The sequence below is a fragment of the Lissotriton helveticus genome, chromosome 3_2 (assembly GCF_964261635.1).
Source record: "Lissotriton helveticus chromosome 3_2, aLisHel1.1, whole genome shotgun sequence".
NCBI classification, from domain to species: domain Eukaryota; kingdom Metazoa; phylum Chordata; class Amphibia; order Caudata; family Salamandridae; genus Lissotriton; species Lissotriton helveticus.
The window spans coordinates 324325740-324350592 of record NC_136062.1 but is presented as its reverse complement, the minus strand read 5'-3'; the positions used below and the strand labels follow the sequence as shown (position 1 = coordinate 324350592).

General features: G+C 53.6%; 1 protein-coding gene across 1 annotated transcript in view; it reads left to right on the top strand.

The window, feature by feature from the left end:
* The window catches only part of LOC144826313 (sodium-coupled monocarboxylate transporter 2-like), a 717317-nt gene that overhangs the window by 290228 nt on the left and 402236 nt on the right, over window positions 1–24853 (top strand). The window lies entirely within an intron of this gene.

Below are 24853 nucleotides of genomic sequence, written 5' to 3'. Positions count from 1 at the left end.
GAATACCTTATGGTTTTGAAATCACCTGTTGCAGCGTTCCTTGTGTGACTATCAGTTTTCAGCAACAATAAAAATGTCAAGATAACTCTGGGGATTAATGTTTCTGCTGTAGAGAGATCAGAGATTTGTCTAGAAGCAGATTTGACTTATCATAAATTAACATATCAATCAATCAATCAGTGACACTTATAAAGCGCGCTACATACCCGTAGGGTCTCAAGGCGCTGGGGGGGGGGTGCCGCTACTGCTCGAACAGCCAGGTCTTCAGCTTCTTCCTGAAGGAGAGGTGGTCTTGGGTCAGGCGCAGGTCGGGAGGGAGGGAGTTCCAGGTCTTGGCGGCCAGGTAGGAGAAGGACCTTCCTCCTGTAGTCGTTCTTCGGATGCGGGGGACGGCGGCGAGGGCGTGGTTGGCTGATCGGAGGTGGCGTTTGGGAGCGTAGAAGTTGACTCGGCTGTTGAGGTAGCTCGGGCCTTGGTCGTGTAGGGCTTTGTGTGCGTGGGTGAGGAGGCGGAAGGTGATTCTTTTGTTGACGGGGAGCCAGTGAAGGTCTCTCAGATGTCCGGAGATGTGGCTGGTTCGTGGGATGTCGAGGATGAGTCTGGCTGAGGCGTTCTGGATCCGCTGGAGTCTCTTCTGGAGCTTGGCGGTGGTACCGGCGTAGAGGGCGTTGCCGTAGTCCAGTCGGCTGGTGACGAGGGCCTGGGTGACGGTCTTCCTGGTCTCGGTGGGGATCCACCAGAAGATCTTCCGTAGCATGCGTAGGATGTTGAAGCACGCCGAGGAGACGTTGTTGACTTGCCTGGTCATGGAGAGGGAGGAGTCCAGGATGACGCCCAGGTTGCGTGCATGGTCTGTCGGTTTGGGTGCGGTGCCCAGGGCGGGACGCCGCCAGGAGTCGTCCCAGGTGGAGGGTGAGGAGCCCAGGATGAGGACCTCCGTCTTGTCCGAGTTCAGTTTCAGGCGGCTGGTCGTCATCCACTCGGCTACCTCTTTCATCCCTTCGTGCAGGTTGGCTCTGGCGGCGGCGGGGTCGTTGGTCAGGGAGAGGATCAGCTGGGTGTCGTCGGCGTAGGAGATTATGCTGAGGTTGTGTTTGCGTACGATGGCCGCGAGGGGGCTCATGTAGACGTTGAAGAGGGTGGGGCTCAGAGAGGATCCTTGGGGGACGCCGCAGATGACTTCGGTGGCCTCTGACTTGTACGGTGGTAGGCGGACTCTCTGTGTTCTTCCGTCGAGGAAGGAGATGATCCATTCCAGTGCCTTCCCCTGGATTCCGGCGTTGTTGAGGCGCTGCACTAGGGTGCGGTGGCAGACCGTGTCGAAAGCCGCGGAGAGGTCTAGGAGGATGAGGTCCGCTGTTTCTCCATTGTCCATCAGGGCTCGGATGTCATCGGTGGCGGCGATGAGGGCGGTCTCAGTGCTGTGATTGGCTCGGAAGCCGGACTGTGAGGGGTCGAGGGATCCGTTCGTCTCGAGGAAGGCGGCCATCTGCTTGTTGACGGTCTTCTCGATGACTTTGGCTGGAAACGGGAGGAGCGAGATGGGGCGGTAATTCTTGAGGTCGGTGGGGTCCGCTGTTGGTTTCTTGAGTAGAGCGCTGAGTTCGGCGTGCTTCCAGCTCTCCGGGAAGATGGTGGTGTCGAAGGATGTGTTGATGATGTCTCGCAGGTGGGGTGCGATGACAGCGTCGGCCTTGTTGAAGACGTGGTGAGGGCAGGGGTCGGTCGGTGATCCGGAGTGGATGGAGTTCATCGTGCGGATGGTGTCTTCGGTGCTGATCGGGGTCCAGGCGTGGAGGGTGGTGGTGGGGGGTGGTTGTTCGGTCATGGTGTGCGTTGGTTGGTTGTTGAAGCTGTTGTGTATGTCCGCGATCTTGTTGGGGAAGTATGAAGCGAGGGAGTTGCAGAGGTCTTGCGATGGGGTGATGTCGTTGTTTCCTGCGCTGGGGTTGGAAAGCTCTTTCACGATGTTGAAGAGTTCCTTGCAGTTGTGTGCGTTGTTGTCCAACCGGTCCTTGAATGCTGTTTTCTTGGCGGCGCGGATCAGCTGGTGGTGTTTCCGGGTGGCGAGTTTGAAGGAGGTCCTGTTGTCCGGTGTCGGTTCCCTTTTCCAGACTTTCTCGAGGGCTCGGCAGTTCTTCTTGGAGCTCTTGAGTTCGTCGGTGAACCATGGGGCCTTCTTGCTGCCGGGTCTGCTAGGCGGGGTCCTCAGTGGGGCGAGCTCGTCCGCGCAGATGCTGATCCACTTCGTGAGGTTGTCGGCGGCCTGGCTGGGGTCCGCTGAGCTGGCAGGAGGGTGCTGGCTCAGGGAGGTGGCGAGCTGGTCTGCTGTGATCTTGTTCCAGCTTCTGCGGGCGGCCTGTTGCTGGTGTTGGTGGGTCGTCGTTCTCTTGAAGGTGAAGTGGACGCAGCTGTGGTCCGTCCATTGAAGCTCTGTGGCGTGGCTGAAGCCGATGTCTGTGCTGGAAGAGAAGACTGCGTCGAGTGTGTGTCCAAACATAGATGGTTAATATGCCTGCTGAAAAGAAGTGTACCATGCAGATCACAGAACAGTATTATATGTGTGTAGCTCAGTTGGTTACTTCTTTTGTCACAGAGATCCTTTTGTTACTTGCAGTTTATAAGCACAATCCTAATATAGAGCAGTGACCTATGAACTGTCACCAAAGAGCTGCATGCACAATGCATGGTATATTTTATTTTCACCAGCAATTAACTCCAAAGGGGCCTAATTATTCACAATCAGATGAAGCTAAAATCTGGGCCGGTAATTGCAAACACAACAGTGATGGACAGAATGTGGATCAATGTCACACATTCACCCCAGTCCAAAGATCTGGGCCCAAATCCATCGTTTTTCCACTCCACACCACCCTGGGTTAGACAATGGCGATATGCAAATCAGCGCTGACCCTGTGCCCCATGGGAACAGTCCAGTCCGAACTACAAAAGCCATGTCCTTCCCAGAACGGAAACAAGCATCCGAGGACCGGCCCGGTTTCGAGGTAACACCTCTCATCAGCCCGGCTAGCTTGCCTCCAGTGGTGTGGAGTGCCTGGGACTCACATCTGAGCATCCCCAGTACACTTAGAGCGGTAATTGCAAACACAACAGTGATGGACAGAATGTGGATCAATGTCACACATTCACCCCAGTCCAAAGATCTGGGCCCAAATCCATCGTTTTTCCACTCCACACCACCCTGGGTTAGACAATGGCGATATGCAAATCAGCGCTGACCCTGTGCCCCATGGGAACAGTCCAGTCCGAACTACAAAAGCCATGTCCTTCCCAGAACGGAAACAAGCATCCGAGGACCGGCCCGGTTTCGAGGTAACACCTCTCATCAGCCCGGCTAGCTTGCCTCCAGTGGAGTGGAGTGCCTGGGACTCACGTCTGAGCATCCCCAGTACACTTAGAGCGGTAATTGCAAACACAACAGTGATGGACAGAATGTGGATCAATGTCACACATTCACCCCAGTCCAAAGATCTGGGCCCAAATCCATCATTTTTCCACTCCACACCACCCTGGGTTAGACAATGGCGATATGCAAATCAGCGCTGACCCTGTGCCCCATGGGAACAGTCCAGTCCGAACTACAAAAGCCATGTCCTTCCCAGAACGGAAACAAGCATCCGAGGACCGGCCCGGTTTCGAGGTAACACCTCTCATCAGCCCGGCTAGCTTGCCTCCAGTGGTGTGGAGTGCCTGGGACTCACGTCTGAGCATCCCCAGTACACTTAGAGCGGTAATTGCAAACACAACAGTGATGGACAGAATGTGGATCAATGTCACACATTCACCCCAGTCCAAAGATCTGGGCCCAAATCCATCGTTTTTCCACTCCACACCACCCTGGGTTAGACAATGGTGATATGCAAATCAGCGCTGACCCTGTGCCCCATGGGAACAGTCCAGTCCGAACTACAAAAGCCATGTCCTTCCCAGAACGGAAACAAGCATCCGAGGACCGGCCCGGTTTCGAGGTAACACCTCTCATCAGCCCGGCTAGCTTGCCTCCAGTGGTGTGGAGTGCCTGGGACTCACGTCTGAGCATCCCCAGTACACTTAGAGCGGTAATTGCAAACACAACAGTGATGGACAGAATGTGGATCAATGTCACACATTCACCCCAGCCCAAAGATCTGGGCCCAAATCCATCGTTTTTCCACTCCACACCACCCTGGGTTAGACAATGGCGATATGCAAATCAGCGCTGACCCTGTGCCCCATGGGAACAGTCCAGTCCGAACTACAAAAGCCATGTCCTTCCCAGAACGGAAACAAGCATCCGAGGACCGGCCCGGTTTCGAGGTAACACCTTTCATCAGCCCGGCTAGCTTGCCTCCAGTGGTGTGGAGTGCCTGGGACTCACGTCTGAGCATCCCCAGTACACTTAGAGCGGTAATTGCAAACACAACAGTGATGGACAGAATGTGGATCAATGTCACACATTCACCCCAGTCCAAAGATCTGGGCCCAAATCCATCGTTTTTCCACTCCACACCACCCTGGGTTAGACAATGGCGATATGCAAATCAGCGCTGACCCTGTGCCCCATGGGAACTGTCCAGTCCGAACTACAAAAGCCATGTCCTTCCCAGAACGGAAACAAGCATCCGAGGACCGGCCCGGTTTCGAGGTAACACCTCTCATCAGCCCGGCTAGCTTGCCTCCAGTGGTGTGGAGTGCCTGGGACTCACGTCTGAGCATCCCCAGTACACTTAGAGCGGTAATTGCAAACACAACAGTGATGGACAGAATGTGGATCAATGTCACACATTCACCCCAGTCCAAAGATCTGGGCCCAAATCCATCGTTTTTCCACTCCACACCACCCTGGGTTAGACAATGGTGATATGCAAATCAGCGCTGACCCTGTGCCCCATGGGAACAGTCCAGTCCGAACTACAAAAGCCATGTCCTTCCCAGAACGGAAACAAGCATCCGAGGACCGGCCCGGTTTCGAGGTAACACCTCTCATCAGCCCGGCTAGCTTGCCTCCAGTGGTGTGGAGTGCCTGGGACTCACGTCTGAGCATCCCCAGTACACTTAGAGCGGTAATTGCAAACACAACAGTGATGGACAGAATGTGGATCAATGTCACACATTCACCCCAGCCCAAAGATCTGGGCCCAAATCCATCGTTTTTCCACTCCACACCACCCTGGGTTAGACAATGGCGATATGCAAATCAGCGCTGACCCTGTGCCCCATGGGAACAGTCCAGTCCGAACTACAAAAGCCATGTCCTTCCCAGAACGGAAACAAGCATCCGAGGACCGGCCCGGTTTCGAGGTAACACCTTTCATCAGCCCGGCTAGCTTGCCTCCAGTGGTGTGGAGTGCCTGGGACTCACGTCTGAGCATCCCCAGTACACTTAGAGCGGTAATTGCAAACACAACAGTGATGGACAGAATGTGGATCAATGTCACACATTCACCCCAGTCCAAAGATCTGGGCCCAAATCCATCGTTTTTCCACTCCACACCACCCTGGGTTAGACAATGGCGATATGCAAATCAGCGCTGACCCTGTGCCCCATGGGAACTGTCCAGTCCGAACTACAAAAGCCATGTCCTTCCCAGAACGGAAACAAGCATCCGAGGACCGGCCCGGTTTCGAGGTAACACCTCTCATCAGCCCGGCTAGCTTGCCTCCAGTGGTGTGGAGTGCCTGGGACTCACGTCTGAGCATCCCCAGTACACTTAGAGCGGTAATTGCAAACACAACAGTGATGGACAGAATGTGGATCAATGTCACACATTCACCCCAGCCCAAAGATCTGGGCCCAAATCCATCGTTTTTCCACTCCACACCACCCTGGGTTAGACAATGGCGATATGCAAATCAGCGCTGACCCTGTGCCCCATGGGAACAGTCCAGTCCGAACTACAAAAGCCATGTCCTTCCCAGAACGGAAACAAGCATCCGAGGACCGGCCCGGTTTCGAGGTAACACCTTTCATCAGCCCGGCTAGCTTGCCTCCAGTGGTGTGGAGTGCCTGGGACTCACGTCTGAGCATCCCCAGTACACTTAGAGCGGTAATTGCAAACACAACAGTGATGGACAGAATGTGGATCAATGTCACACATTCACCCCAGTCCAAAGATCTGGGCCCAAATCCATCGTTTTTCCACTCCACACCACCCTGGGTTAGACAATGGCGATATGCAAATCAGCGCTGACCCTGTGCCCCATGGGAACTGTCCAGTCCGAACTACAAAAGCCATGTCCTTCCCAGAACGGAAACAAGCATCCGAGGACCGGCCCGGTTTCGAGGTAACACCTCTCATCAGCCCGGCTAGCTTGCCTCCAGTGGTGTGGAGTGCCTGGGACTCACGTCTGAGCATCCCCAGTACACTTAGAGCGGTAATTGCAAACACAACAGTGATGGACAGAATGTGGATCAATGTCACACATTCACCCCAGTCCAAAGATCTGGGCCCAAATCCATCGTTTTTCCACTCCACACCACCCTGGGTTAGACAATGGCGATATGCAAATCAGGGCTGACCCTGTGCCCCATGGGAACAGTCCAGTCCGAACTACAAAAGCCATGTCCTTCCCAGAACGGAAACAAGCATCCGAGGACCGGCCCGGTTTCGAGGTAACACCTCTCATCAGCCCGGCTAGCTTGCCTCCAGTGGTGTGGAGTGCCTGGGACTCACGTCTGAGCATCCCCAGTACACTTAGAGCGGTAATTGCAAACACAACAGTGATGGACAGAATGTGGATCAATGTCACACATTCACCCCAGTCCAAAGATCTGGGCCCAAATCCATTGTTTTTCCACTCCACACCACCCTGGGTTAGACAATGGCGATATGCAAATCAGCGCTGACCCTGTGCCCCATGGGAACAGTCCAGTCCGAACTACAAAAGCTATGTCCTTCCCAGAACGGAAACAAGCATCCGAGGACCGGCCCGGTTTCGAGGTAACACCTCTCATCAGCCCGGCCAGCTTGCCTCCAGTGGTGTGGAGTGCCTGGGACTCACGTCTGAGCATCCCCAGTACACTTAGAGCGGTAATTGCAAACACAACAGTGATGGATAGAATGTGGATCAATGTCACACATTCACCCCAGTCCAAATATCTGGGCCCAAATCCATAGTTTTTCCACTCCACACCACCCTGGGTTAGACAATGGCGATATGCAAATCAGCGCTGACCCTGTGCCCCATGGGAACAGTCCAGTCCGAACTACAAAAGCCATGTCCTTCCCAGAACGGAAACAAGCATCCGAGGACCGGCCCGGTTTCGAGGTAACACCTCTCATCAGCCCGGCTAGCTTGCCTCCAGTGGTGTGGAGTGCCTGGGACTCACGTCTGAGCATCCCCAGTACACTTAGAGCGGTAATTGCAAACACAACAGTGATGGACAGAATGTGGATCAATGTCACACATTCACCCCAGTCCAAAGATCTGGGCCCAAATCCATCGTTTTTCCACTCCACACCACCCTGGGTTAGACAATGGCGATATGCAAATCAGCGCTGACCCTGTGCCCCATGGGAACAGTCCAGTCCGAACTACAAAAGCCATGTCCTTCCCAGAACGGAAACAAGCATCCGAGGACCGGCCCGGTTTCGAGGTAACACCTCTCATCAGCCCGGCTAGCTTGCCTCCAGTGGTGTGGAGTGCCTGGGACTCACGTCTGAGCATCCCCAGTAAACTTAGAGCGGTAATTGCAAACACAACAGTGATGGACAGAATGTGGATCAATGTCACACATTCACCCCAGTCCAAAGATCTGGGCCCAAATCCATCGTTTTTCCACTCCACACCACCCTGGGTTAGACAATGGCGATATGCAAATCAGCGCTGACCCTGTGCCCCATGGGAACAGTCCAGTCCGAACTACAAAAGCCATGTCCTTCCCAGAACGGAAACAAGCATCCGAGGACCGGCCCGGTTTCGAGGTAACACCTCTCATCAGCCCGGCTAGCTTGCCTCCAGTGGTGTGGAGTGCCTGGGACTCACGTCTGAGCATCCCCAGTACACTTAGAGCGGTAATTGCAAACACAACAGTGATGGACAGAATGTGGATCAATGTCACACATTCACCCCAGTCCAAAGATCTGGGCCCAAATCCATCGTTTTTCCACTCCACACCACCCTGGGTTAGACAATGGCGATATGAAAATCAGCGCTGACCCTGTGCCCCATGGGAACAGTCCAGTCCGAACTACAAAAGCCATGTCCATCCCAGAACGGAAACAAGCATCCGCGGACCGGCCCGGTTTCGAGGTAACACCTCTCATCAGCCCGGCTAGCTTGCCTCCAGTGGTGTGGAGTGCCTGGGACTCACGTCTGAGCATCCCCAGTACACTTAGAGCGGTAATTGCAAACACAACAGTGATGGACAGAATGTGGATCAATGTCACACATTCACCCCAGTCCAAAGATCTGGGCCCAAATCCATTGTTTTTTCACTCCACACCACCCTGGGTTAGAAAATGGCGATATGCAAATCAGCGCTGACCCTGTGCCCCATGGGAACAGTCCAGTCCGAACTACAAAAGCCATGTCCTTCCCAGAACGGAAACAAGCATCCGAGGACCGGCCCGGTTTCGAGGTAACACCTCTCATCAGCCCGGCTAGCTTGCCTCCAGTGGTGTGGAGTGCCTGGGACTCACGTCTGAGCATCCCCAGTACACTTAGAGCGGTAATTGCAAACACAACAGTGATGGACAGAATGTGGATCAATGTCACACATTCACCCCAGTCCAAAGATCTGGGCCCAAATCCATCGTTTTTCCACTCCACACCACCCTGGGTTAGACAATGGCGATATGCAAATCAGCGCTGACCCTGTGCCCCATGGGAACAGTCCAGTCCGAACTACAAAAGCCATGTCCTTCCCAGAACGGAAACAAGCATCCAAGGACCGGCCCGGTTTCGAGGTAACACCTCTCATCAGCCCGGCTAGCTTGCCTCCAGTGGTGTGGAGTGCCTGGGACTCACGTCTGAGCATCCCCAGTACACTTAGAGCGGTAATTGCAAACACAACAGTGATGGACAGAATGTGGATCAATGTCACACATTCACCCCAGTCCAAAGATCTGGGCCCAAATCCATCGTTTTTCCACTCCACACCACCCTGGGTTAGACAATGGCGATATGCAAATCAGCGCTGACCCTGTGCCCCATGGGAACAGTCCAGTCCGAACTACAAAAGCCATGTCCTTCCCAGAACGGAAACAAGCATCCGAGGACCGGCCCGGTTTCGAGGTAACACCTCTCATCAGCCCGGCTAGCTTGATTCCAGTGGTGTGGAGTGCCTGGGACTCACGTCTGAGCATCCCCAGTACACTTAGAGCGGTAATTGCAAACACAACAGTGATGGACAGAATGTGGATCAATGTCACACATTCACCCCAGTCCAAAGATCTGGGCCCAAATCCATCGTTTTTCCACTCCACACCACCCTGGGTTAGACAATGGCGATATGCAAATCAGCGCTGACCCTGTGCCCCATGGGAACAGTCCAGTCCGAACTACAAAAGCCATGTCCTTCCCAGAACGGAAACAAGCATCCGAGGACCGGACCGGTTTCGAGGTAACACCTCTCATCAGCCCGGCTAGCTTGCCTCCAGTGGTGTGGAGTGCCTGGGACTCATGTCTGAGCATCCCCAGTACACTTAGAGCGGTAATTGCAAACACAACAGTGATGGACAGAATGTGGATCAATGTCACACATTCACCCCAGTCCAAAGATCTGGGCCCAAATCCATCGTTTTTCCACTCCACACCACCCTGGGTTAGACAATGGTGATATGCAAATCAGCGCTGACCCTGTGCCCCATGGGAACAGTCCAGTCCGAAGTACATAAGCCATGTCCTTCCCAGAACGGAAACAAGCATCCGAGGACCGGCCCGGTTTCGAGGTAACACCTCTCATCAGCCCGGCTAGCTTGCCTCCAGTGGTGTGGAGTGCCTGGGACTAACGTCTGAGCATCCCCAGTACACTTAGAGCGGTAATTGCAAACACAACAGTGATGGACAGAATGTGGATCAATGTCACACATTCACCCCAGTCCAAAGATCTGGGCCCAAATCCATTGTTTTTCCACTCCACACCACCCTGGGTTAGACAATGGCGATATGCAAATCAGCGCTGACCCTGTGCCCCATGGGAACAGTCCAGTCCGAACTACAAAAGCCATGTCCTTCCCAGAACGGAAACAAGCATCCGAGGACCGGCCCGGTTTCGAGGTAACACCTCTCATCAGCCCGGCTAGCTTGCCTCCAGTGGTGTGGAGTGCCTGGGACTCACGTCTGAGCATCCCCAGTACACTTAGAGCGGTAATTGCAAACACAACAGTGATGGACAGAATGTGGATCAATGTCACACATTCACCCCAGTCCAAAGATCTGGGCCCAAATCCATTGTTTTTCCACTCCACACCACCCTGGGTTAGACAATGGCGATATGCAAATCAGCGCTGACCCTGTGCCCCATGGGAACAGTCCAGTCCGAACTACAAAAGCCATGTCCTTCCCAGAACGGAAACAAGCATCCGAGGACCGGCCCGGTTTCGAGGTAACACCTCTCATCAGCCCGGCTAGCTTGCCTCCAGTGGTGTGGAGTGCCTGGGACTCACGTCTGAGCATCCCCAGTACACTTAGAGCGGTAATTGCAAACACAACAGTGATGGACAGAATGTGGATCAATGTCACACATTCACCCCAGTCCAAAGATCTGGGCCCAAATCCATCGTTTTTCCACTCCACACCACCCTGGGTTAGACAATGGCGATATGAAAATCAGCGCTGACCCTGTGCCCCATGGGAACAGTCCAGTCCGAACTACAAAAGCCATGTCCATCCCAGAACGGAAACAAGCATCCGCGGACCGGCCCGGTTTCGAGGTAACACCTCTCATCAGCCCGGCTAGCTTGCCTCCAGTGGTGTGGAGTGCCTGGGACTCACGTCTGAGCATCCCCAGTACACTTAGAGCGGTAATTGCAAACACAACAGTGATGGACAGAATGTGGATCAATGTCACACATTCACCCCAGTCCAAAGATCTGGGCCCAAATCCATTGTTTTTTCACTCCACACCACCCTGGGTTAGAAAATGGCGATATGCAAATCAGCGCTGACCCTGTGCCCCATGGGAACAGTCCAGTCCGAACTACAAAAGCCATGTCCTTCCCAGAACGGAAACAAGCATCCGAGGACCGGCCCGGTTTCGAGGTAACACCTCTCATCAGCCCGGCTAGCTTGCCTCCAGTGGTGTGGAGTGCCTGGGACTCACGTCTGAGCATCCCCAGTACACTTAGAGCGGTAATTGCAAACACAACAGTGATGGACAGAATGTGGATCAATGTCACACATTCACCCCAGTCCAAAGATCTGGGCCCAAATCCATCGTTTTTCCACTCCACACCACCCTTGGGTTAGACAATGGCGATATGCAAATCAGCGCTGACCCTGTGCCCCATGGGAACAGTCCAGTCCGAACTACAAAAGCCATGTCCTTCCCAGAACGGAAACAAGCATCCAAGGACCGGCCCGGTTTCGAGGTAACACCTCTCATCAGCCCGGCTAGCTTGCCTCCAGTGGTGTGGAGTGCCTGGGACTCACGTCTGAGCATCCCCAGTACACTTAGAGCGGTAATTGCAAACACAACAGTGATGGACAGAATGTGGATCAATGTCACACATTCACCCCAGTCCAAAGATCTGGGCCCAAATCCATCGTTTTTCCACTCCACACCACCCTGGGTTAGACAATGGCGATATGCAAATCAGCGCTGACCCTGTGCCCCATGGGAACAGTCCAGTCCGAACTACAAAAGCCATGTCCTTCCTAGAACGGAAACAAGCATCCGAGGACCGGCCCGGTTTCGAGGTAACACCTCTCATCAGCCCGGCTAGCTTGATTCCAGTGGTGTGGAGTGCCTGGGACTCACGTCTGAGCATCCCCAGTACACTTAGAGCGGTAATTGCAAACACAACAGTGATGGACAGAATGTGGATCAATGTCACACATTCACCCCAGTCCAAAGATCTGGGCCCAAATCCATCGTTTTTCCACTCCACACCACCCTGGGTTAGACAATGGCGATATGCAAATCAGCGCTGACCCTGTGCCCCATGGGAACAGTCCAGTCCGAACTACAAAAGCCATGTCCTTCCCAGAACGGAAACAAGCATCCGAGGACCGGACCGGTTTCGAGGTAACACCTCTCATCAGCCCGGCTAGCTTGCCTCCAGTGGTGTGGAGTGCCTGGGACTCATGTCTGAGCATCCCCAGTACACTTAGAGCGGTAATTGCAAACACAACAGTGATGGACAGAATGTGGATCAATGTCACACATTCACCCCAGTCCAAAGATCTGGGCCCAAATCCATCGTTTTTCCACTCCACACCACCCTGGGTTAGACAATGGTGATATGCAAATCAGCGCTGACCCTGTGCCCCATGGGAACAGTCCAGTCCGAAGTACATAAGCCATGTCCTTCCCAGAACGGAAACAAGCATCCGAGGACCGGCCCGGTTTCGAGGTAACACCTCTCATCAGCCCGGCTAGCTTGCCTCCAGTGGTGTGGAGTGCCTGGGACTCACGTCTGAGCATCCCCAGTACACTTAGAGCGGTAATTGCAAACACAACAGTGATGGACAGAATGTGGATCAATGTCACACATTCACCCCAGTCCAAAGATCTGGGCCCAAATCCATCGTTTTTCCACTCCACACCACCCTGGGTTAGACAATGGCGATATGCAAATCAGCGCTGACCCTGTGCCCCATGGGAACAGTCCAGTCCGAACTACAAAAGCCATGTCCTTCCCAGAACGGAAACAAGCATCCGAGGACCGGCCCGGTTTCGAGGTAACACCTCTCATCAGCCCGGCTAGCTTGCCTCCAGTGGTGTGGAGTGCCTGGGACTCACGTCTGAGCATCCCCAGTACACTTAGAGCGGTAATTGCAAACACAACAGTGATGGACAGAATGTGGATCAATGTCACACATTCACCCCAGTCCAAAGATCTGGGCCCAAATCCATTGTTTTTCCACTCCACACCACCCTGGGTTAGACAATGGCGATATGCAAATCAGCGCTGACCCTGTGCCCCATGGGAACAGTCCAGTCCGAACTACAAAAGCCATGTCCTTCCCAGAACGGAAACAAGCATCCGAGGACCGGCCCGGTTTCGAGGTAACACCTCTCATCAGCCCGGCTAGCTTGCCTCCAGTGGTGTGGAGTGCCTGGGACTCACGTCTGAGCATCCCCAGTACACTTAGAGCGGTAATTGCAAACACAACAGTGATGGACAGAATGTGGATCAATGTCACACATTCACCCCAGTCCAAAGATCTGGGCCCAAATCCATCGTTTTTCCACTCCACACCACCCTGGGTTAGACAATGGTGATATGCAAATCAGCGCTGACCCCGTGCCCCATGGGAACAGTCCAGTCCGAACTACATAAGCCATGTCCTTCCCAGAACGGAAACAAGCATCCGAGGACCGGCCCGGTTTCGAGGTAACACCTCTCATCAGCCCGGCTAGCTTGCCTCCAGTGGTGTGGAGTGCCTGGGACTCACGTCTGAGCATCCCCAGTACACTTAGAGCGGTAATTGCAAACACAACAGTGATGGACAGAATGTGGATCAATGTCACACATTCACCCCAGTCCAAAGATCTGGGCCCAAATCCATAGTTTTTCCACTCCACACCACCCTGGGTTAGACAATGGCGATATGCAAATCAGCGCTGACCCTGTGCCCCATGGGAACAGTCCAGTCCGAACTACAAAAGCCATGTCCTTCCCAGAACGGAAACAAGCATCCGAGGACCGGCCCGGTTTCGAGGTAACACCTCTCATCAGCCCGGCTAGCTTGCCTCCAGTGGTGTGGAGTGCCTGGGACTCACGTCTGAGCATCCCCAGTACACTTAGAGCGGTAATTGCAAACACAACAGTGATGGACAGAATGTGGATCAATGTCACACATTCACCCCAGTCCAAAGATCTGGGCCCAAATCCATCGTTTTTCCACTCCACACCACCCTGGGTTAGACAATGGCGATATGCAAATCAGCGCTGACCCTGTGCCCCATGGGAACAGTCCAGTCCGAACTACAAAAGCCATGTCCTTCCCAGAACGGAAACAAGCATCCGAGGACCGGCCCGGTTTCGAGGTAACACCTCTCATCAGCCCGGCTAGCTTGCCTCCAGTGGTGTGGAGTGCCTGGGACTCACGTCTGAGCATCCCCAGTACACTTAGAGCGGTAATTGCAAACACAACAGTGATGGACAGAATGTGGATCAATGTCACAGATTCACCCCAGTCCAAAGATCTGGGCCCAAATCCATCGTTTTTCCACTCCACACCACCCTGGGTTAGACAATGGCGATATGCAAATCAGCGCTGACCCTGTGCCCCATGGGAACAGTCCAGTCCGAACTACAAAAGCCATGTCCTTCCCAGAACGGAAACAAGCATCCGAGGACCGGCCCGGTTTCGAGGTAACACCTCTCATCAGCCCGGCTAGCTTGCCTCCAGTGGTGTGGAGTGCCTGGGACTCACGTCTGAGCATCCCCAGTACACTTAGAGCGGTAATTGCAAACACAACAGTGATGGACAGAATGTGGATCAATGTCACACATTCACCCCAGTCCAAAGATCTGGGCCCAAATCCATCGTTTTTCCACTCCACACCACCCTGGGTTAGACAATGGCGATATGCAAATCAGCGCTGACCCTGTGCCCAATGGGAACAGTCCAGTCCGAACTACAAAAGCCATGTCCTTCCCAGAACGGAAACAAGCATCCGAGGACCGGCCCGGTTTTGAGGTAACACCTCTCATCAGCCCGGCTAGCTTGCCTCCAGTGGTGTGGAGTGCCTGGGACTCACGTCTGAGCATCCCCAGTACACTTAGAGTGGTAATTGCAAACACAACAGTGATGGACAGAATGTGGATCAATGTCACACATTCACCCCAGTCCAAAGATCTGGGCCCAAATCCATCGTTTTTTCACTCCACACCACCCTGGGTTAGAAAATGGCGATATGCAAATCAGCGCTGACCCTGTGCCCCATGGGAACAGTCCAGTCCGAACTACAAAAGCCATGTCCTTCCCAGAACGGAAACAAGCATCCGAGGACCGGCCCGGTTCGAGGTAACACCTCTCATCAGCCCGGCTAGCTTGCCTCCAGTGGTGTGGAGTGCCTGGGACTCACGTCTGAGCATCCCCAGTACACTTAGAGCGGTAATTGCAAACACAACAGTGATGGACAGAATGTGGATCAATGTCACACATTCACCCCAGTCCAAAGATCTGGGCCCAAATCCATCGTTTTTCCACTCCACACCACCCTGGGTTAGACAATGGCGATATGCAAATCAGCGCTGACCCTGTGCCCCATGGGAACAGTCCAGTCCGAACTACAAAAGCCATGTCCTTCCCAGAACGGAAACAAGCATCCGAGGACCGGCCCGGTTTCGAGGTAACACCTCTCATCAGCCCGGCTAGCTTGCCTCCAGTGGTGTGGAGTGCCTGGGACTCACGTCTGAGCATCCCCAGTACACTTAGAGTGGTAATTGCAAACACAACAGTGATGGACAGAATGTGGATCAATGTCACACATTCACCCCAGTCCAAAGATCTGGGCCCAAATCCATCGTTTTTCCACTCCACACCACCCTGGGTTAGACAATGGCGATATGCAAATCAGCGCTGACCCTGTGCCCCATGGGAACAGTCCAGTCCGAACTACAAAAGCCATGTCCTTCCCAGAACGGAAACAAGCATCCGAGGACCGGCCCGGTTTCGAGGTAACACCTCTCATCAGCCCGGCTAGCTTGCCTCCAGTGGTGTGGAGTGCCTGGGACTCACGTCTGAGCATCCCCAGTACACTTAGAGCGGTAATTGCAAACACAACAGTGATGGACAGAATGTGGATCAATGTCACATATTCACCCCAGTCCAAAGATCTGGGCCCAAATCCATCGTTTTTCCACTCCACACCACCCTGGGTTAGACAATGGCGATATGCAAATCAGCGCTGACCCTGTGCCCCATGGGAACAGTCCAGTCCGAACTACAAAAGCCATGTCCTTCCCAGAACGGAAACAAGCATCCGAGGACCGGCCCGGTTTCGAGGTAACACCTCTCATCAGCCCGGCTAGCTTGCCTCCAGTGGTGTGGAGTGCCTGGGACTCACGTCTGAGCATCCCCAGTACACTTAGAGCGGTAATTGCAAACACAACAGTGATGGACAGAATGTGGATCAATGTCACAAATTCACCCCAGTCCGAAGATCTGGGCCCAAATCCATCGTTTTTCCACTCCACACCACCCTGGGTTAGTCAATGGCGATATGCAAATCAGCGCTGACCCTGTGCCCCATGGGAACAGTCCAGTCCGAACTACAAAAGCCATGTCCTTCCCAGAACGGAAACAAGCATCCGAGGACCGGCCCGGTTTCGAGGTAACACCTCTCATCAGCCCGGCTAGCTTGATTCCAGTGGTGTGGAGTGCCTGGGACTCACGTCTGAGCATCCCCAGTACACTTAGAGCGGTAATTGCAAACACAACAGTGATGGACAGAATGTGGATCAATGTCACACATTCACCCCAGTCCAAAGATCTGGGCCCAAATCCATCGTTTTTCCACTCCACACCACCCTGGGTTAGACAATGGCGATATGCAAATCAAAGCTGACCCTGTGCCCCATGGGAACAGTCCAGTCCGAACTACAAAAACCATGTCCTTCCCAGAACGGAAACAAGCATCCGAGGACCGGCCCGGTTTCGAGGTAACACCTCTCATCAGCCCAGCTAGCTTGCCTCCAGTGGTGTGGAGTGCCTGGGACTCACGTCTGAGCATCCCCATTACACTTAGAGCGGTAATTGCAAACACAACAGTGATGGACAGAATGTGGATCAATGTCACACATTCACCCCAGTCCAAAGATCTGGGCCCAAATCCATCGTTTTTCCACTCCACACCACCCTGGGTTAGACAATGGCGATATGCAAATCAGCGCTGACCCTGTGCCCCATGGGAACAGTCCAGTCCGAACTACAAAAGCCATGTCCTTCCCAGAACGGAAACAAGCATCCGAGGACCGGCCCGGTTTCAAGGTAACACCTCTCATCAGCCCGGCTAGCTTGCCTCCAGTGGTGTGGAGTGCCTGGGACTCACGTCTGAGCATCCCCAGTACACTTAGAGCGGTAATTGCAAACACAACAGTGATGGACAGAATGTGGATCAACGTCACACATTCACCCCAGTCCAAAGATCTGGGCCCAAATCCATCGTTTTTCCACTCCACACCACCCTGGGTTAGACAATGGCGATATGCAAATCAGCGCTGACCCTGTGCCCCATGGGAACAGTCCAGTCCGAACTACAAAAGCCATGTCCTTCCCAGAACGGAAACAAGCATCCGAGGACCGGCCCGGTTTCGAGGTAACACCTCTCATCAGCCCGGCTAGCTTGCCTCCAGTGGTGTGGAGTGCCTGGGACTCACGTCTGAGCATCCCCAGTACACTTAGAGCGGTAATTGCAAACACAACAGTGATGGACAGAATGTGGATCAATGTCATACATTCACCCCAGTCCAAAGATCTGGGCCCAAATCCATCGTTTTTCCACTCCACACCACCCTGGGTTAGACAATGGCGATATGCAAATCAGCGCTGACCCTGTGCCCCATGGGAACAGTCCAGTCCGAACTACAAAAGCCATGTCCTTCCCAGAACGGAAACAAGCATCCGAGGACCGGCCCGGTTTCGAGGTAACACCTCTCATCAGCCCGGCTAGCTTGCCTCCAGTGGTGTGGAGTGCCTGGGACTCACGTCTGAGCATCCCCAGTACACTTAGAGCGGTAATTGCAAACACAACAGTGATGGACAGAATGTGGATCAATGTCACACATTCACCCCAGTCCAAAGATCTGGGCCCAAATCTATCGTTTTTCCACTCCACATCACCCTGGGTTAGACAATGGTGATATGCAAATCAGCGCTGACCCTGTGCCCCATGGGAACAGTCCAGTCCGAACTACAAAAGCCATGTCCTTCCCAGAACGGAAACAAGCATCCGAGGACCGGCCCGGTTTCGAGGTAACACCTCTCATCAGCCCGGCTAGCTTGCCTCCAGTGGTGTGGAGTGCCTGGGACTCACGTCTGAGCATCCCCAGTACACTTAGAGCGGTAATTGCAAACACAACAGTGATGGACAGAATGTGGATCAATGTCACACATTCACCCCAGTCCAAAGATCTGGGCCCAAATCCATCGTTTTTTCACTCCACACCACCCTGGGTTAGAAAATGGCGATATGCAAATCAGCGCTGACCCTGTGCCCCATGGGAACAGTCCAGTCCGAACTACAAAAGCCATGTCCTTCCCAGAACGGAAACAAGCATCCGAGGACCGGCCCGGTTCGAGGTAACACCTCTCATCAGCCCGGCTAGCTTGCCTCCAGTGGTGTGGAGTGCCTGGGACTCACGACTGAGCATCCCCAGTACACTTAGAGCGGTAATTGCAAACACAACAGTGATGGACAGAATGTGGATCAATGTCACACATTCACCCCAGTCCAAAGATCTGGGCCCAAATCCATCGTTTTTCCACTCCACACCACCCTGGGTTAGACAATGGCGATATGCAAATCAGCGCTGACCCTGTGCCCCATGGGAACAGTCCAGTCCGAACTACAAAAGCCATGTCCTTCCCAGAACGGAAACAAGCATCCGAGGACCGGCCCGGTTTCGAGGTAACACCTCTCATCAGCTCGGCTAGCTTGCCTCCAGTGGTGTGGAGTGCCTGGGACTCACGTCTGAGCATCCCCAGTACACTTAGAGCGGTAATTGCAAACACAACAGTGATGGACAGAATGTGGATCAATGTCACACATTCACCCCAGTCCAAAGATCTGGGCCCAAATCCATCGTTTTTCCACTCCACACCACCCTGGGATAGACAATGGCGATATGCAAATCAGCGCTGACCCTGTGCCCCATGGGAACAGTCCAGTCCGAACTACAAAAGCCATGTCCTTCCCAGAACGGAAACAAGCATCCGAGGACCGGCCCGGTTTCGAGGTAACACCTCTCATCAGCCCGGCTAGCTTGCCTCCAGTGGTGTGGAGTGCCTGGGACTCACGTCTGAGCATCCCCAGTACACTTAGAGCGGTAATTGCAAACACAACAGTGATGGACAGAATGTGGATCAATGTCACACATTCACCCCAGTCCAAAGATCTGGGCCCAAATCCATCGTTTTTCCACTCCACACCACCCTGGGTTAGACAATGGCGATATGCAAATCAGCGCTGACCCTGTGCCCCATGGGAACAGTCCAGTCCGAACTACAAAAGCCATGTCCTTCCCAGAACGGAAACAAGCATCCGAGGACCGGCCCGGTTTCGAGGTAACACCTCTCATCAGCCCGGCTAGCTTGCCTCCAGTGGTGTGGAGTGCCTGGGACTCACGTCTGAGCATCCCCAGTACACTTAGAGCGGTAATTGCAAACACAACAGTGATGGACAGAATGTGGATCAATGTCACACATTCACCCCAGTCCAAAGATCTGGGCCCAAATCCATCGTTTTTCCACTCCACACCACCCTGGGTTAGACAATGGCGATATGCAAATCAGCGCTGACCCTGTGCCCCATGGGAACAGTCCAGTCCGAACTACAAAAACCATGTCCTTCCCAGAACGGAAACAAGCATCTGAGGACCGGCCCGGTTTCGAGGTAACACCTCTCATCAGCCCGGCTAGCTTGCCTCCAGTGGTGTGGAGTGCCTGGGACTCACGTCTGAGCATCCCCAGTACACTTAGAGCGGTAATTGCAAACACAACAGTGATGGACAGAATGTGGATCAATGTCACACATTCACCCCAGTCCAAAGATCTGGGCCCAAATCCATCGTTTTTCCACTCCACACCACCCTGGGTTAGACAATGGCGATATGCAAATCAGCGCTGACCCTGTGCCCCATGGGAACAGTCCAGTCCGAACTACAAAAGCCATGTCCTTTCCAGAACGGAAATAAGCATCCGAGGACCGGCCCGGTTTCGAGGTAACACCTCTCATCAGCCCGGCTAGCTTGCCTCCAGTGGTGTGGAGTGCCTGGGACTCACGTCTGAGCATCCCCAGTACACTTAGAGCGGTAATTGCAAACACAACAGTGATGGACAGAATGTGGATCAATGTCACACATTCACCCCAGTCCAAAGATCTGTGCCCAAATCCATAGTTTTTCCATTCCACACCACCCTGGGTTAGACAATGGCGATATGCAAATCAGCGCTGACCCTGTGCCCCATGGGAACAGTCCAGTCCGAACTACAAAAGCCATGTCCTTCCCAGAACGGAAACAAGCATCCGAGGACCGGCCCGGTTTCGAGGTAACACCTCTCATCAGCCCGGCTAGCTTGCCTCCAGTGGTGTGGAGTGCCTGGGACTCACGTCTGAGCATCCCCAGTACACTTAGAGCGGTAATTGCAAACACAACAGTGATGGACAGAATGTGGATCAATGTCACACATTCACCCCAGTCCAAAGATCTGGGCCCAAATCCATCGTTTTTCCACTCCACACCACCCTGGGTTAGACAATGGCGATATGCAAATCAGCGCTGACCCTGTGCCCCATGGGAACAGTCCAGTCCGAACTACAAAAGCCATGTCCTTCCCAGAACGGAAACAAGCATCCGAGGACCGGCCCGGTTTCGAGGTAACACCTCTCATCAGCCCGGCTAGCTTGCCTCCAGTGGTGTGGAGTGCCTGGGACTCACGTCTGAGCATCCCCAGTACACTTAGAGCGGTAATTGCAAACACAACAGTGATGGACAGAATGTGGATCAATGTCACACATTCACCCCAGTCCAAAGATCTGGGCCCAAATCCATAGTTTTTCCACTCCACACCACCCTGGGTTAGACAATGGCGATATGCAAATCAGCGCTGACCCTGTGCCCCATGGGAACAGTCCAGTCCGAACTACAAAAGCCATGTCCTTCCCAGAACGGAAACAAGCATCCGAGGACCGGCCCGGTTTCGAGGTAACACCTCTCATCAGCCCGGCTAGCTTGCCTCCAGTGGTGTGGAGTGCCTGGGACTCACGTCTGAGCATCCCCAGTACACTTAGAGCGGTTATTGCAAACACAACAGTGATGGACAGAATGTGGATCAATGTCACACATTCACCCCAGTCCAAAGATCTGGGCCCAAATCCATCGTTTTTCCACTCCACACCACCCTGGGTTAGACAATGGCGATATGCAAATCAGCGCTGACCCTGTGCCCCATGGGAACAGTCCAGTCCGAACTACAAAAGCCATGTCCTTCCCAGAACGGAAACAAGCATCCGAGGACCGGCCCGGTTTCGAGGTAACACCTCTCATCAGCCCGGCTAGCTTGCCTCCAGTGGTGTGGAGTGCCTGGGACTCACGTCTGAGCATCCCCAGTACACTTAGAGCGGTAATTGCAAACACAACAGTGATGGACGGAATGTGGATCAATGTCACACATTCACCCCAGTCCAAAGATCTGGGCCCAAATCCATCGTTTTTCCACTCCACACCACCCTGGGTTAGACAATGGCGATATGCAAATCAGCGCTGACCCTGTGCCCCATGGGAACAGTCCAGTCCGAACTACAAAAGCCATGTCCTTCCCAGAACGGAAACAAGCATCCGAGGACCGGCCCGGTTTCGAGGTAACACCTCTCATCAGCCCGGCTAGCTTGCCTCCAGTGGTGTGGAGTGCCTGGGACTCACGTCTGAGCATCCCCAGTACACTTAGAGCGGTAATTGCAAACACAACAGTGATGGACAGAATGTGGATCAATGTCACACATTCACCCCAGTCCAAAGATCTGGGCCCAAATCCATCGTTTTTCCACTCCACACCACCCTGGGTTAGACAATGGCGATATGCAAATCAGCGCTGACCCTGTGCCCCATGGGAACAGTCCAGTCCGAACTACAAAAGCCATGTCCTTCCCAGAACGGAAACAAGCATCCGAGGACCGGCCCGGTTTCGAGGTAACACCTCTCATCAGCCCGGCTAGCTTGCCTCCAGTGGTGTGGAGTGCCTGGGACTCACGTTTGAGCATCCCCAGTACACTTAGAGCGGTAATTGCAAACACAACAGTGATGGACAGAATGTGGATCAATGTCACACATTCACCCCAGTCCAAAGATCTGGGCCCAAATCCATTGTTTTTTCACTCCACACCACCCTGGGTTAGAAAATGGCGATATGCAAATCAGCGCTGACCCTGTGCCCCATGGGAACAGTCCAGTCCGAACTACAAAAGCCATGTCCTTCCCAGAACGGAAACAAGCATCCGAGGACCGGCCCGGTTTCGAGGTAACACCTCTCATCAGCCCGGCTAGCTTGCCTCCAGTGGTGTGGAGTGCCTGGGACTCACGTCTGAGCATCCCCAGTACACTTAGAGCGGTAATTGCAAACACAACAGTGATGGACAGAATGTGGATCAATGTCACACATTCACCCCAGTCCAAAGATCTGGGCCCAAATCCATAGCTTTTCCACTCCACACCACCCTGGGTTAGACAATGGCGATATGCAAATCAGCGCTGACCCTGTGCCCCATGGGAACAGTCCAGTCCGAACTACAAAAGCCATGTCCTTCCCAGAACTTAAACAAGCATCCGAGGACCGGCCCGGTTTCGAGGTAACACCTCTCATCAGCCCGGCTAGCTTGCCTCCAGTGGTGTGGAGTGCCTGGGACTCACGTCTGAGCATCCCCAGTACACTTAGAGCGGTAATTGCAAACACAACAGTGATGGACAGAATGTGGATCAATGCCACACATTCACCCCAGTCCAAAGATCTGGGCCCAAATCCATCGTTTTTCCACTCCACACCACCCTGGGTTAGACAATGGCGATATGCAAATCAGCGCTGACCCTGTGCCCCATGGGAACAGTCCAGTCCGAACTACAAAAGCCATGTCCTTCCCATAACGGAAACAAGCATCCGAGGACCGGCCCGGTTTCGAGGTAACACCTCTCATCAGCCCGGCTAGCTTGCCTCCAGTGGTGTGGAGTGCCTGGGACTCACGTCTGAGCATCCCCAGTACACTTAGAGCGGTAATTGCAAACACAACAGTGATGGACAGAATGTGGATCAATGTCACACATTCACCCCAGTCCAAAGATCTGGGCCCAAATCCATCGTTTTTCCACTCCACACCACCCTGGGTTAGACAATGGCGATATGCAAATCAAAGCTGACCCTGTGCCCCATGGGAACAGTCCAGTCCGAACTACAAAAACCATGTCCTTCCCAGAACGGAAACAAGCATCCGAGGACCGGCCCGGTTTCGAGGTAACACCTCTCATCAGCCCGGCTAGCTTGTCTCCAGTGGTGTGGAGTGCCTGGGACTCACGTCTGAGCATCCCCAGTACACTTAGAGCGGTAATTGCAAACACAACAGTGATGGACAGAATGTGGATCAATGTCACACATTCACCCCAGTCCAAAGATCTGGGCCCAAATCCATCGTTTTTCCACTCCACACCACCCTGGGTTAGACAATTGCGATATGCAAATCAGCGCGGAACCTGTGCCCCATGGGAACAGTCCAGTACGAACTACAAAAGCCATGTCCTTCCCAGAACGGAAACAAGCATCCGAGGACCGGCCCGGTTTCGAGGTAACACCTCTCATCAGCCCGGCTAGCTTGCCTCCAGTGGTGTGGAGTGCCTGGGACTCACGTCTGAGCATCCCCAGTACACTTAGAGCGGTAATTGCAAACACAACAGTGATGGACAGAATGTGGATCAATGTCACACATTCACCCCAGTCCAAAGATCTGGGCCCAAATCCATCGTTTTTCCACTCCACACCACCCTGGGTTAGACAATGGCGATATGCAAATCAGCGCTGACCCTGTGCCCCATGGGAACAGTCCAGTCCGAACTACAAAAACCATGTCCTTCCCAGAACGGAAACAAGCATCCGAGGACCGGCCCGGTTTCGAGGTAACACCTCTCATCAGCCCGGCTAGCTTGCCTCCAGTGGTTGGAGTGCCTGGGACTCACGTCTGAGCATCCCCAGTACACTTAGAGTGGTAATTGCAAACACAACAGTGATGGACAGAATGTGGATCAATGTCACACATTCACCCCAGTCCAAAGATCTGGGCCCAAATCCATCGTTTTTCCACTCCACACCACCCTGGGTTAGACAATGGCGATATGCAAATCAGCGCTGACCCTGTGCCCCATGGGAACAGTCCAGTCCGAACTACAAAAGCCATGTCCTTCCCAGAACGGAAACAAGCATCCGAGGACCGGCCCGGTTTCGAGGTAACACCTCTCATCAGCCCGGCTAGCTTGCCTTCAGTGGTGTGGAGTGCCTGGGACTCACGTCTGAGCATCCCCAGTACACTTAGAGCGGTAATTGCAAACACAACAGTGATGGACAGAATGTGGATCAATGTCACACATTCACCCCAGTCCAAAGATCTGGGCCCAAATCCATAGTTTTTCCACTCCACACCACCCTGGGTTAGACAATGGCGATATGCAAATCAGCGCTGACCCTGTGCCCCATGGGAACAGTCCAGTCCGAACTACAAAAGCCATGTCCTTCCCAGAACGGAAACAAGCATCCGAGGACCGGCCCGGTTTTGAGGTAACACCTCTCATCAGCCCGGCTAGCTTGCCTCCAGTGGTGTGGAGTGCCTGGGACTCACGTCTGAGCATCCCCAGTACACTTAGAGCGGTAATTGCAAACACAACAGTGATGGACAGAATGTGGATCAATGTCACACATTTACCCCAATCCAAAGATCTGGGCCCAAATCCATCGTTTTTCGACTCCACACCACCCTGGG